This window comes from Taudactylus pleione, unplaced genomic scaffold (genome assembly GCF_031769625.1).
Source record: "Taudactylus pleione unplaced genomic scaffold, aTauple2 ptg000201l, whole genome shotgun sequence".
In the NCBI taxonomy this organism is placed as follows: domain Eukaryota; kingdom Metazoa; phylum Chordata; class Amphibia; order Anura; family Myobatrachidae; genus Taudactylus; species Taudactylus pleione.
Window position 1 is genome coordinate 46,565,446 of NW_028284603.1, and position 12,656 is coordinate 46,578,101.

Genomic DNA, 12,656 nt, shown 5'->3' on the forward strand with positions numbered 1-12,656 from the left:
CATTGGCCACCCCCTATACAGTGCCCCCAGTAGTGGCCACCCCCCCATAAAGTGACACCAGCATTGGCCACCCCCTATACAGTGCCCCCTAGTAGCCCCCCCCTATGCTGTGTCAGGAAAAAAATACACACACACACACACACACAGAAAAAACTTACCTGATCCCCACTCCTGCCGACGTCTGCCGCTGTCCACTCCCCTGGGCCCGCCCTCGCTCTGCCCTACATCATGACGTCTCTCCCATTACCCGCAGCGGGGGAAGCCGGAAGGCGGAGCTCATGAGTGAGCTCCAGCCGGCTCCCTCCGTGGACGCAGCAGCCAATGAAGGTCTGTCTGACTCTCATTGGCTGGCTGCTATAACAAACACACAGCTGCCGCTGGCGGCTGTGTGTGTTTGTCACTTGTGGGGCCGGGGGACTAGCGGGGCTAGCTCAAGCCTCTGGGGTAGTCCACCCATTGGCTGCTGGTGGCACTGCCGGACAGCGCCCTCCCTTTGGCCGGCGCCCCTGGCGAGTGCCATCCTGGCCAATGGGTAGATACACCCCTGCGTGCAGGCTCTGGATGATTGGTGCACAGTATACAGTATATGCAGGCTCTGCATGACTGGTGCACAGCATACAGTATATGCAGGCTGTGTGTCGTATACAGTATATGCAATGCACAGTATTCTGTATCAATGAATCAGATTACTCCTGCTGTGATGAATGTATCTGGAGCGCAGGGATAAAGGTGGGACGTGCAGTGACTGAGGATTCTGTGGCAGCTATATACCTCACTCTGACTATACATATTGCAGTGGCATAAAACACTTACTACTGTGACAGGGATTACTGTATCAAAGGGTGAAATATCTCCCCATCACTTCCACACAGAGCAGGCGAATGAGATCAGTTACAGAGAGACTCTCTTTAAGACCAAGAAGTATCCTTCCTCCATGTCTCTCTCTACCTCTCCTGCCGTGCAGGGGCTGTAAATTACTGTGTCAGCCGAGCAGTAGCTGCCCTTATCTCCCACCTTCACGTCTCCTCCAGCCTCTCTCTCTCCTATTACATCCAGCTATCCCCCTTCCTTCCCTGCACTATGCTGAGCAGCTGATATACTAACAGTCAGACAGGCTGCAGAGGAAAAGTTGGCCCCATTTACCTTTTCCCACTATCCCATCAGAGCAGCAATTGCCGTTTGAAGCGGGGGATCTGCAAAGCATCCATCCGGCTGCGGTGTGTGAGTGGGCTACCTCCCTCCCACCTCTGTCACAGTGGCCGATTCAGGTTCCTATCCAGCTCCCTTAGCTGCTGCTTCTGCTGCTGTGCACTGCTGTGGGGGCGAAGCTATCTTCTCAGCCCACAAGTCTGAGACTGGCACACAGACACCCTTCGCTTCCATGGATCGGATGGAGCAGCCATTCCACGATTAGCACCAGACTCAACTTTTGCCCCCTGTTCTGAGCTGTGTTACTTTGCCAGGTAAGGTGCCTTTCATTGTAAATGCTATTAGTACTTATTACTAATGTATACTGCAGCAACGTACTATATAGAACCTGCTGCCCTCAACCTATTGGAATGCCAGGGCCCCTCTGCCAGGGGGCATCTGCATAATGTATTTTATATAGCTTTGAGCTTCATATGTTACTTTGTGGCTCCCATGTGGATGAGGATAAAACGCTGTGAGCGTATGTTACTGCCTGTATAACGTGTGGTGCAGCATCAGGTCTCACTATCACTGATAATGCAGCAGATAGGTTGTGTATTGTAAGGTGAAGTTAATATGCGCTGTGCATCTGCTGGAGCTGTCTGTGCAGGGGAATGCAATACCAGGCAGGCTCATTCTGTAGCTTAGGGTAACATGTCTGTGTTACCACACAGGATTCCCTCTATACTTCATCCTGACACTACTGCAGCCTGTACACAACATCACTGAATAATGCTGTTACTATTTGGCAATCATTTACACCTTCTATTATTGCACATATACAATCAAGACAATAGAACTCATCTTTATTTTAACTGGGGGTATAATAAAACTGCTGCTTGATTTTTTTTCATATGAAAAGTTTTATATGTGTTGGACAAGAGTAACTATTGAAAGTGTCATGTGTAGATCAACTTGACTAGAGTTCAGTCATATAGCAAAGTCTGTACACATTAGTACATTTGAATTATGTTTTATGTCTTCCTCTTAGCAAATCAGTGTTTGAACAGTGTAGTTTATATCTGGGTCTGCACCTGTGGTCACTGCAGACCTGCAATCAACAACATAATTGCTCATCTGACCTATGGTCTTTTTAAGCTATTTTGATTTGCTACAGTATTTCGCTGTGTTTAAATTGCAGGGATGTGATGTTCTTCTTTTAAATGTGGAACTTAACCTATGAAAGTCTTACTTGCACAGCAGGTTGCAGTCAGATGAATTATGGTGTGATATACTCGTACAGGGATTCCAAATTGTAAAGTTTTGTACAATTTCTTTTCCCTGCATGCTGTTCAGCAAAATGTATTATACACGTTCAAAATATAAGCATGGAAGCAAATTACCTCTCATATAAATTAATACATGCAAGAATTCACATAAACTTATGTATTGCTGTTGATTGTGTAATATATACACTAATATGATAGCAATTGCAGTGTTTATAATCCAGAGTAATAGAGCAGGACTGACCAGACGGGGAAGACGTTGGAGCAATTGGTCAGCTTAACAAATGTTGCAACAATTGAAACTAACATTCCCTCTTTATATATGCAAGTTTTATTTTTTACATACAGTATATATGCAAGTTTTATATTTGAAATGTATTTTAAATTCTGTTTTCATGATCTGTAAGATGGAGCCTCTACGATGTCATTACATTCATAGACAATGGTACATTAACAAAAGCAAATAGTTTTTTTTTAACATATACTATAGTATAATTGTTTGTTTTGATGAACCTTTTTTCCTAGAGAACATCAACATAATTTCCATATTCCCATGGGAAATCACTGGAATAAAATCCATTCACCCCTTCACTTGGCAGAACTGCAAACCTGCCACTACGCTTGGCTGTAAGACCCACGTATTACTGTCTGCTGAGAACTCTACTGTAGTCTGTAATCATCAGCATATACATGTCATGTATCATTAATAAATATTATTGTTGTGTTCACACTGTTAGATAAGGAAGCAAGAAAAAAAGATGATATCACTTTAATCAACATATGACGTAAAATAAATTTTCTCGCTGTAAACAACTGACTCACATTTATGCACTGAAGTGCCAAAAGTCATGGGATAGGTGCTTAGTATTAGTAGGACCCCCTCTCGCCCGGCGAAGTGCAGCAACTTGATGTGGCTTCAATTCTACAAGTGGACGGAAGACTTCTGGAGAGATGTTGATCCATGCCATCTGGATAGCTTCCCACAGCTCCGTGATGTTTGTAGGTGCAGGATCTTGGGTGTGATTGGACCTCTCCAGCATATCCCATAAATGCTCAATTGGGTTCATGTCGGGTAAACATGGTGGTCACACCATTCGTCGGAACGCTCCAGAATGCTCCTTGATCAAAATCTGGACAACTTGGGACTGATGACATGGTGCATTACACGGCTGTAATATGCCATCGTTGTGGGGTACATGAAGTCCATGAAGGGCTGCAAATGGTCATCAAGTATTGCAAAATAGGGGTTGCCAGTCAATGGCGTGTTCATGCAGAACAGTGTACCCAAGCCATGCCACGTGAACACACCCCACACTGTTATGAACCACCACCAGTCTGCACGGTGCCTTGTTAACAATTGGGGCTCATGGGATCTGTTCCACACCCGAACCCTACCATCAGCCCAAAACAACTGGAACTGTGACTCATTGGGCCACATGTTGCCAGTCCTCTAGGGTCCAATTAGCGATGCCATGAGCCCAGGTGATGTGCTGAGTCTGGTGTCATGTTAATAGGGGCACTCTGGTGGGTCTTCTGCTTCCATATCCTATAGACGCTAATGAACACTGCACTGATCTTTTGGATATGCGTCCGGTACGTCCTGTATTGAATGTGGATGTGATTTGATCCAGTGTCACTTGTCTATTACCATGGACAATTCTGGCCAGGCGCCGCTGATCACGATCATTAAGCACCCATGGTCGGCCACCATGGTTTTAGGTAATGCCCTCCATGAGGTATTCTCGGTACACTCGTCACACCATAGATCGAGGAATGTTGAATGTCCGCACAACTTCGCAAATGGAATGTCCCATCCGGTGGGCACCCACTATCATGCCCTGTTCGAACTTCAAAATTTAATGTCGCCTTGTCATGAGCAGCCTAGCCGATGTTCAAACTGACTCATGAGATGTCAGATTACAACTGATGCAGGTCTTGGCATTTTCAAGACATCACAGTACAGTGGTATCACCTACCATTACCTTTGCATATTGCTATCTCATCACTTTTGGCACTTCAGTGTAGACTAGACCTTCAATCAAAGATAATGGTTGTCTTATCACTGCGCATAAATGACTGCAGCCCGTGACAAACTTAAAGGACACCTTACAATTTCCTTAATACAAATACAAGAAATTTTTTAGAGTCTCACAATGGCGCTGTCCATAAAGAGATTAGTTCATAAATCCATGCTTCTGATGAAGGACCTAAGCATCCGAAACGCGTTAAGCTGGTGGAGATCAACATCTTAACTGAGACTTTTGGAACTGTGGTGGTGAGTCGATTGGTGTGTCCGGAAACCCCTACTCTACACCCCAGTGACAGTGTTGGTGTGGCACTTTATTATTTTCTCTCAATATATGGGAGCTGATGATCCAAAAGTGACGCAAGGATCTATCAGGAGTCCATTGGTCATACTTCAATAAGAAATTGTGAAAGGCTTGATCTATCTACTAAAATGTGAGTGACCCTTTTGTCTAAAAATTGGACTTTATAATCAGCACAGTATTACACCATCCTCTGTTTTCTATCTTTTCTTGGGAGGTATAAAAGAATCTCGGAGAAAAGATTGGTGATCCTAAAACAGCAAGAAGAACATTTTTGTATTGTTTAGGGTACAACCGAACTTTTTATAAACTAATCTCTTTATGGACAGCACCATTGTGAGACTAAAAAAATTCTTGTATGCCTAGTTCAATGGCACACTCATCTGGTGCGTCCTCAGTGAGGCTCAGACTTCTTTGGCGTGCTACATCACACAATCACACCACTTACGTTCATCCGGTATGAGTGCTGTGCACTCCTACGCGGGCTGTGTCTTTTCTGCACCGCCTAGCCCAGGCAGGCCAATATGTTTCCTGGACCGGCAGGCTGGCTCTTTTGTGGCACACTTGTTCACTAGTCACGGCAAAGCCACACCAGTTGAAAATCACAGCTTTAATTCATTCTCCCCTTTTCCTGCTGCTCTCTACCCTGTACACAAGTAGTAGCAGGCGAAGTAAGGGATTGTACCCCCCTGCACATTTTCACAGTGTTCCGGAGAAGCAGCATGGTGTGATACTAGCTTACTGAGGAGGGGATGGCGGTGAGAAGATTGATTTACAGTACAGAGGACGTAAGGGAGAATGATTTGCCGAGGAAGGGAGGATGTATTATACAGGAGAGAAGTGGAAAAATGAATTACAGGGCTGGGATTGGGGTGAATGAGGTACAGGGGAAGGGGGGGGAATGAATTACACTGTAGGGGAGGTAGGATAACTTAACTTCACGGGAAGAGGATGAATGAATTGCAGGGAATGGTGGGAAAGATTTAAGTACAGATTCTGGCAGTGACAGTAGGAGAGAATTGAATTACATGGAAAGTGCACAGATACTGGTTATGGGTAATGAATTAAAGAGGAGAATGAAACCGCACTCTGGAAACAGTTTGAATGTGTAAATTACTTGAGTTTATTAAGTGCCAGAAACAGCAACGTTTCGGGTCTGCTCAGGACCCTTTATAACTTGATAATGGGTCCTGAGCAGACCGGAAATTTGCTGACCAAACAGTTGTTATGGAGACAAACATGGAAACCTTCCTGTGGTGGATAGAGGCCTCCTCAAAAGCTACTTAATGCTCTGTAAGCTATGGCACTAAATCATATATTAAAATTTTTGTGTTATATCCAAAAAGCAACCTTCAGTGTATTGCATAGTTGCCGATATACAGTGCCCCTGAGCGGAAATGGGGGCAGGTCCTGGCTCTTCTCATCATTAGGCCCTGCCTGCTCCCAACATAATGCCACAAATCATTGTTTTATGAAGGGTGGGGTAGGCCAAAATTATGTGATTCTCATAAAGTGTTCTTGCAAGAGCTGTCCCTTCATTTTATACATACAATAGATATTCAAGTAAACAATACTTAGAAACACATCAATATGGACCAGGGCCATAACTAGGGGTGGACGAGCTTTTCCGCTGCTATATACAGTACTAGGGGACTGTACTGTTGCTGCTGCGTGGCACCAGTTTTTAGCATGCAGGGTGCCTGGAACTGCTCCCTGCAGCGCCAAGAAAGCTGCCGCTGCGCGCTCAGCTTCTTATTAGTCCCAACGGCTCTGCCCCTGACAACATAACATCACATGTTCCCGGGCAGGACCAGTACAGGGCGGATTTTCATCCTACTTCTGTCCTGATATGGACTGTTAATCATCGGGGGTATACCATGATTATTCATATATAGGGGTCTATTTACTAAGCCTTGGATGGAAATAAAGTGAGCAGAGATAAAGTCCCAACCAATCAGCCCCTAACTGACATTTTTCAAACACAGCCTTTGACAGAGCAGTTAAGGACCTGATTGGTTGGGGTTTTAGCTCCATTCATTTTATCTCCATCCAAGGCTTAGTAAATAGACCCTATAGGGAACATAGACTATCTGGATTTTACACTGTCCCTGTAACAGATACAAGAGTTGTTCAATAAATAAGGTAACAAGACCGCTCATTGTGTAAATGTATTCAACTCGTTCATATGCGTATAATCTATAGTATGGCCTTGGTACAGATTATTTTTCCACATAGACCCCAGTCTAAGCGTTTGTTCCAACTGTACACCAAAGCATCTATTTCGGCATTGAAGAAATCAGTGTCAAGCAGCACTAGAAGCCAGGACATGGCGCCTTGCTGAACTTCACCGATGGTTGCGAATCGCCTTCCACCCAGGTGCTTCTTGAATGGTCCAAAGAGATGGAAATCACTCGTTGCCAGGTCAGGGCTGTAACGAGGTTGGTCCAGTACCTCCCAATGGTAGGGCAGTAACAATTCAACTGGATGTGCTTGGCCGACCAGATCGCTGCTCATCTTGAAGTCTGTTCTGCCGTTATAAAAGGCTGTGCACCAAAGCCAAACCTATTTCTGTGACTTGACTTTATCACCGTACACCTTAACAAGTTGGCGATGAATTTCAGCTGCTGATGTGCCCTTTAGGTGCAGAAATCTGATCACACTATGCACCTCAATGTTGGACCATGTTTCTGCCAGCCCTGCCATCTTACAACTGAGGTTGAGACAGTAAATTTACTGAGTGGCCCTACTTGTACACTGTATGGGAGTGGGACCTGTTTTCCTGAAATTGGTTCAGCTCTTATATGATAGCCTTAACGCCAGGCCAGGATTGCTGTTAATGGCTTTGTGTCCTCCCCTTTCCCCCTGTCCTGTGATACCAGGCAGGGCTGCCCCCTATCTCCTGCTCTGTTTGCCCTGGCGATAGAACCGCTGGCTTGTATTTTTAGGTCACACCCTGACATTTTGGGTCTTCAACTTGCTTTATATGCTGCGATTTACTTTTAATTCTTCAGGATTATAGGAAGGCCAATCCAGCAGTTTTGCGCATCATGGAGAAATTTAGAGAATACTTCGGTCTCACTACCAATTTGGGTAAATCATCCATAATGCCACTGTGAGGGCCTCCTCCTACTATTCCAGAGTTAGATTTGCCATTGTGGGGGTTTGAATTTGTAACAACTCAGAGGAGTTCATTACTCTAAATTTGACGCCGCTATTCACCTATTTGCGTGACAAGATAACTTCTTGGACCAATCTTCCCCTCACAGTAACGGGTAGGGTGAATCTCATTAAAATGGTGGTGCAATCTAAATTTCTTTACATCTTACAGCAGTCCCCGGTGTATTTCCCGACCGTCTCTTTTTCGGAAATTGAATAGTATGCTGTCGTCTTTGATGTGGGCGAGCAAGCGTCCTCAGATTTGGTTGGATGTGGTCACCAGGTCCAGGGAGGATGGTGGCCTAATGCTCCCACATTTCAGATTCTATTACAAGGTTGCTCAGATGTCACATATTCGGTCATGGTTACAGGATAGCTCCGTTGACTCCTTGCCTGCTCTTTCAGTCTCACAGCCAACTCCAGGACATACTCCCCTACAGGCTTTGTTAGGTGGTAAGATTTCTAATCGCAGCTCTCCACTACTTGTTCAAGCCGTCAAGATTTGGCGTCAAAGTGCACTTGTTACTCCAGTTTACTGACCTTGACCCTGACACCCCTTTATGACATTCTGGTAGGGTTTCTGAACTGGATGCTCTTTTGATGAGACAGGTTTGGGATGTTAGGGGTGGTTGGTGTGCTGGGACAATTATATTCTGATGTCTGAAATATTTTGTGTAATTGAGGGATGAGTTTGATTTGCCGACCACCTATTTTTATAGATTTTTGCAACTCAATATATGTCGGCAGTTTTTACTTGTTTTGATGTTAGATGATATTCTGCGCGTGGCTTTTATTTATTATTTATTTATTTCTGTATTTATTTTGTTCTATTTTATTGTGTACTATGGTCAATTCTATTTCTGGTTTATTTTTATATGTAAATTGATATGTTTTTTTTTATATCAGCAGTGTGTTTGCTATTTGTACGGGGTTTAATTGCTTTAAGACTTTTTGATATCTCAGATTATATATACGCTTTTACCTGTGTTTTTCACTGATGTTTAACAATTGTGCATAATCTATTGAATATTGATCTGCACTGTTGCGAGTGCATGTATTTTCTTCTAATTGAATATTCTGGGCCCTGTGATGCCCTTGTTAATGTATATCTGTTCTGTTGGCTTTTATGCTACTGGTTGTTCAATAAAAAATACTTACAATTCCCACTCAGTTAATTTTTTAAGTATTTTATCGCCAATTTTTCGTAATAGATATAGAAGAGTGAGGGGACTTGTGACTCCTTTAATTATTACAGGTGGTGGCAGTAACAGGAAGTGTTGTACATATAGGAATTCAAATTACGGCGTTCTGCCCATAATTAGAGTGCAAGGGATACTTAAGCCGCGTTCACACTAGATGATATTTTGAACGATATCGTAATCGTTCCAAATATTGACTAGTATGTATGTGAAAAACGACTAGCGATGTGCACTCCCACTGGTCGTTTACGATAACCCCTGGTTGTTTACGATAACCTCAGTCGGCTGTATATGCAGCTAGTATCGGACTGGGACATAAAGGGTCCACTTGGGGAATGCAGTTAGGGGCCCATGATTAAGAGGTGTGGTCATCCACCATAGGGGGTGTGGCCAGCCACCACAGTTGTTTGGCTACCCATTAGACAAATATTAATATAGTTTTTATAGAAGCAAACCAAGAACCGATAGTCCTACTCCACAAGGTAACTGACCATCTAATAGAGTAACAATGTACAATTTAATGCACAGTCTGGAACATGATCCCTAGAGGAGGTGGTGGGGCCTTTATGCAGTGGGGCCCACCGGGGATTTCTCCTGCACCCCTGTGGGCCAGTCCGACACTGCATGCAGCCCAATCTGGGGTTATCATAACGATACTGAATTAGAACCTCTATACATTCCTTCCTATATCTTCTAATATCCTGCCTATACCTTCTAATATCCTGCCTATACCTTCTAAAGATGAGGCTAATTTGCGTATGCAGTCATACAGTAAATAAAGACTTCAGACCTTGAATCTGTGGTTCCAAAGCACAAAGCATTATTCAAGTAAAAGTACAGTCAGTTACACGCTATTGATCCAAATACAATTCGGCGCAAAGGAATTATACAGACCCAAGTACAGTATACATACGCAGCGCTTCCGGACCAGATGTTAGGCATCAGCAAGAAACCCCTCTTTAAATCAGCATTCAGCACGAAGACTAAGACCCAGTGTTGGAGCACACATATTTATACCCCCCAGAAATAGACAACACAATAGAGAAGTTTGTTGCTGATGCCATTGGTTCCCAAGGGGGATGCATCTGTTACAGAGCATTTAACAGGCTGATTCAAATAGACCCAACCCAGCCTCTAACAACTGGGGGTCTCTGGATTCCCGCCTCATGCAACATCCTAACAGTTGTTCATATAATATACATTTTGTTGCTTGAAGTCTCTGCCGTCCATAAGTTGAGAATGCATGATGCGATCTCCACACCGATGATACCGGAATACTGTGGAAAGAGTACGCATCAGTACAAAACCAAACACGGCTTACTTATCATGTATAAAACCTTAGTTACCAAATAATCTTTATTTCACAGCATGTATACTAAATGAACAAACTTAAATCTTATCCTTTAAAGCTTATGGAACCTTGTATCTGAATATGTAATGTGTGAGTATGTGGGGTTTGATATAAAGACGCTAGTTAACTTGGAGCAGATGCGTGCGCATAAAGCTAATGAACAGCGGTTTCATATAGGATCTTATGCATTCGCTAATATGCGACTAGTTAACAGCGCAATTGTGCATATTAATGTGTATATGAGGAATGGTGAAAGATGCAATTGCATGGTGCTAATAGTAATATCGCCACATGTACTAAAGTGTGAGTTTATCTAAAATGGCGCTTAGGCGGCCATTCGCAAAATGGCGTCTTGCGATCTCATTTCCAAGATGGTGTCTTGCGGCCAGTCGTAAGATGGTGTCGCTGCGATTCAATTTTAAACTGATCTTGTCTCAGCCAATAATCCAGCTTCGACAGTCCACCCTTTCATAGCGAACAACATTCTATCACAATCTGATTTTAAAATATAACTTAGGCTTACATTTACATATTATTTAGTGTTATTATGGGATGGCACAAGGTGGTTCTTAATCCATCAATAATGTGTCTCTGAGTGGGGACGTAAAACTACTATTATACGCACACCGCGGATCTTGGAAGATCATGTGAAAGGTGTGGGGATGCACCAGTCTTATAAAAGCAGTCTTGAAGGGGAATTTAGACTTTACATTATCTGAGGTGTTCTTATAAATAACATTTCAATAATACCTTCTATGCATGTCTAAATATGATACATTAAATGATGGTATTTCCTAGTTCAGGGTTGTAATGCAGTTCTATATTTACCTCGGTATTCATATTGTCATTACTGACCACCATCATAATTTCGTTCTTTTGTTTTACTCTATTTTTACATTTACCACACTTCAACACAATAGGAACACACCGGACACATATGCCAATTATTAAGATGACAATCAGTATAAGGATTAAGAATTTGCCTATGCTGGCGATCACTTCCTGAACCCATTCCCCTAGACCTGAGAACCATTTCACTGGGTTCAGCCATGAAACCCATCCTTCTATCTTTTCCCCTACTTCAGCCACTGAAGCGTTATGGTTCTTACGAAACTCCCATTTTAGCTGCAGAATTTCATCCATCATCCGGTCTATCACCTCCTTGGAGTTGCTGGTATCATTGGTGACATAGGTGCAACATTTTACTCCAAATTGGGTGGCCAACATTACGCAATACCCTCCAGTAACAGCAGTTAAATAATTTAATACTAGCCTGTGTTGCACCAGTTCTTTCTTGTACGCTTGCAATTCTCTCCCTGTATACCTGAATGTGTCATCGTACATCTCGGTGATATTATCTATCAATTTAACAAGTTCCTGAATATACCTAAAATTTAATGTACCCCGAGCAATCCTGGTGGGATCCAGTGCAACTAAAACTTGAAAGCCAGTTGTCTCATTAATTAACTGAGTGGCTTTATGCACGTCACCAGGTATCATATTTCTTTTGCCTCTGTGTTCATATTGCGTGTGAAGATATGGTGATGGTGTGTTCTTATGTATACCAAGCATTTCAACATGTGTGAGGGTCATAACTTCTGGGACTACTCTTCCCAGGTAACACAAACCTTTGGAACTTGGGGAGAGCCACTTATAAGTATAAGCATAAGGAGTGGTCCTTATGCTATGTAGGACCAAAGGTAACGCTTCTGGCCATCCTAGTCCAGTCTCTGCCATGATTTTACTTAACTTATTTTTAGTAGTCCCGTTCATCCTCTCTACCTTGGCACTGGCTTGCGGTCGGTAGGGGGTATGAAGTCGGCTATTAATACCCATCAGCTTACACATATTTTGAAAAACATCACCTGTGAAACGAGTACCCCTGTCACTCTCGATGATTTTAGGGATACCGTACCTTCATACAAATTCCTGAACTATTTTCTTGGCAGTTAATGCAGCAGTATTAGTGGCCGCTGGGTAGGCCTCAACCCAATTAGAAAATACATCAGTGCACACTAATACATACTTAAGATTCCTGCAGGGTGGTAATTGGATGAAATCAATTTGTATCACCTGGAAAGGTCCATCGGTCGGTGGAATGTGGGACGGTTCGTTAGGGATCGATTTCCCTATGTTCTCCTGCAAGCAGGTCAGACAGGACATTGCTATCTTTTCTGCTTGTGAAGAAAAACCTGGTGCGCACCAGTAT

The 12,656-nt window shown here is 43.3% G+C and overlaps 1 protein-coding gene across 2 annotated transcripts in view; it reads left to right on the forward strand.

Annotated features, from left to right (window-relative positions):
- Positions 1–924: 924 nt before the first annotated feature.
- The window catches only part of SYNDIG1 (synapse differentiation inducing 1), a 387,838-nt gene continuing 376,106 nt past the window's right edge, over positions 925–12,656 (forward strand). For both annotated transcript variants that reach the window (XM_088477355.1, XM_088477357.1), the window contains exon 1: positions 925–1,463. The gene's annotated coding sequence lies outside the window, so the exon portion shown is untranslated. The remainder of the gene's footprint in view (positions 1,464–12,656) is intronic.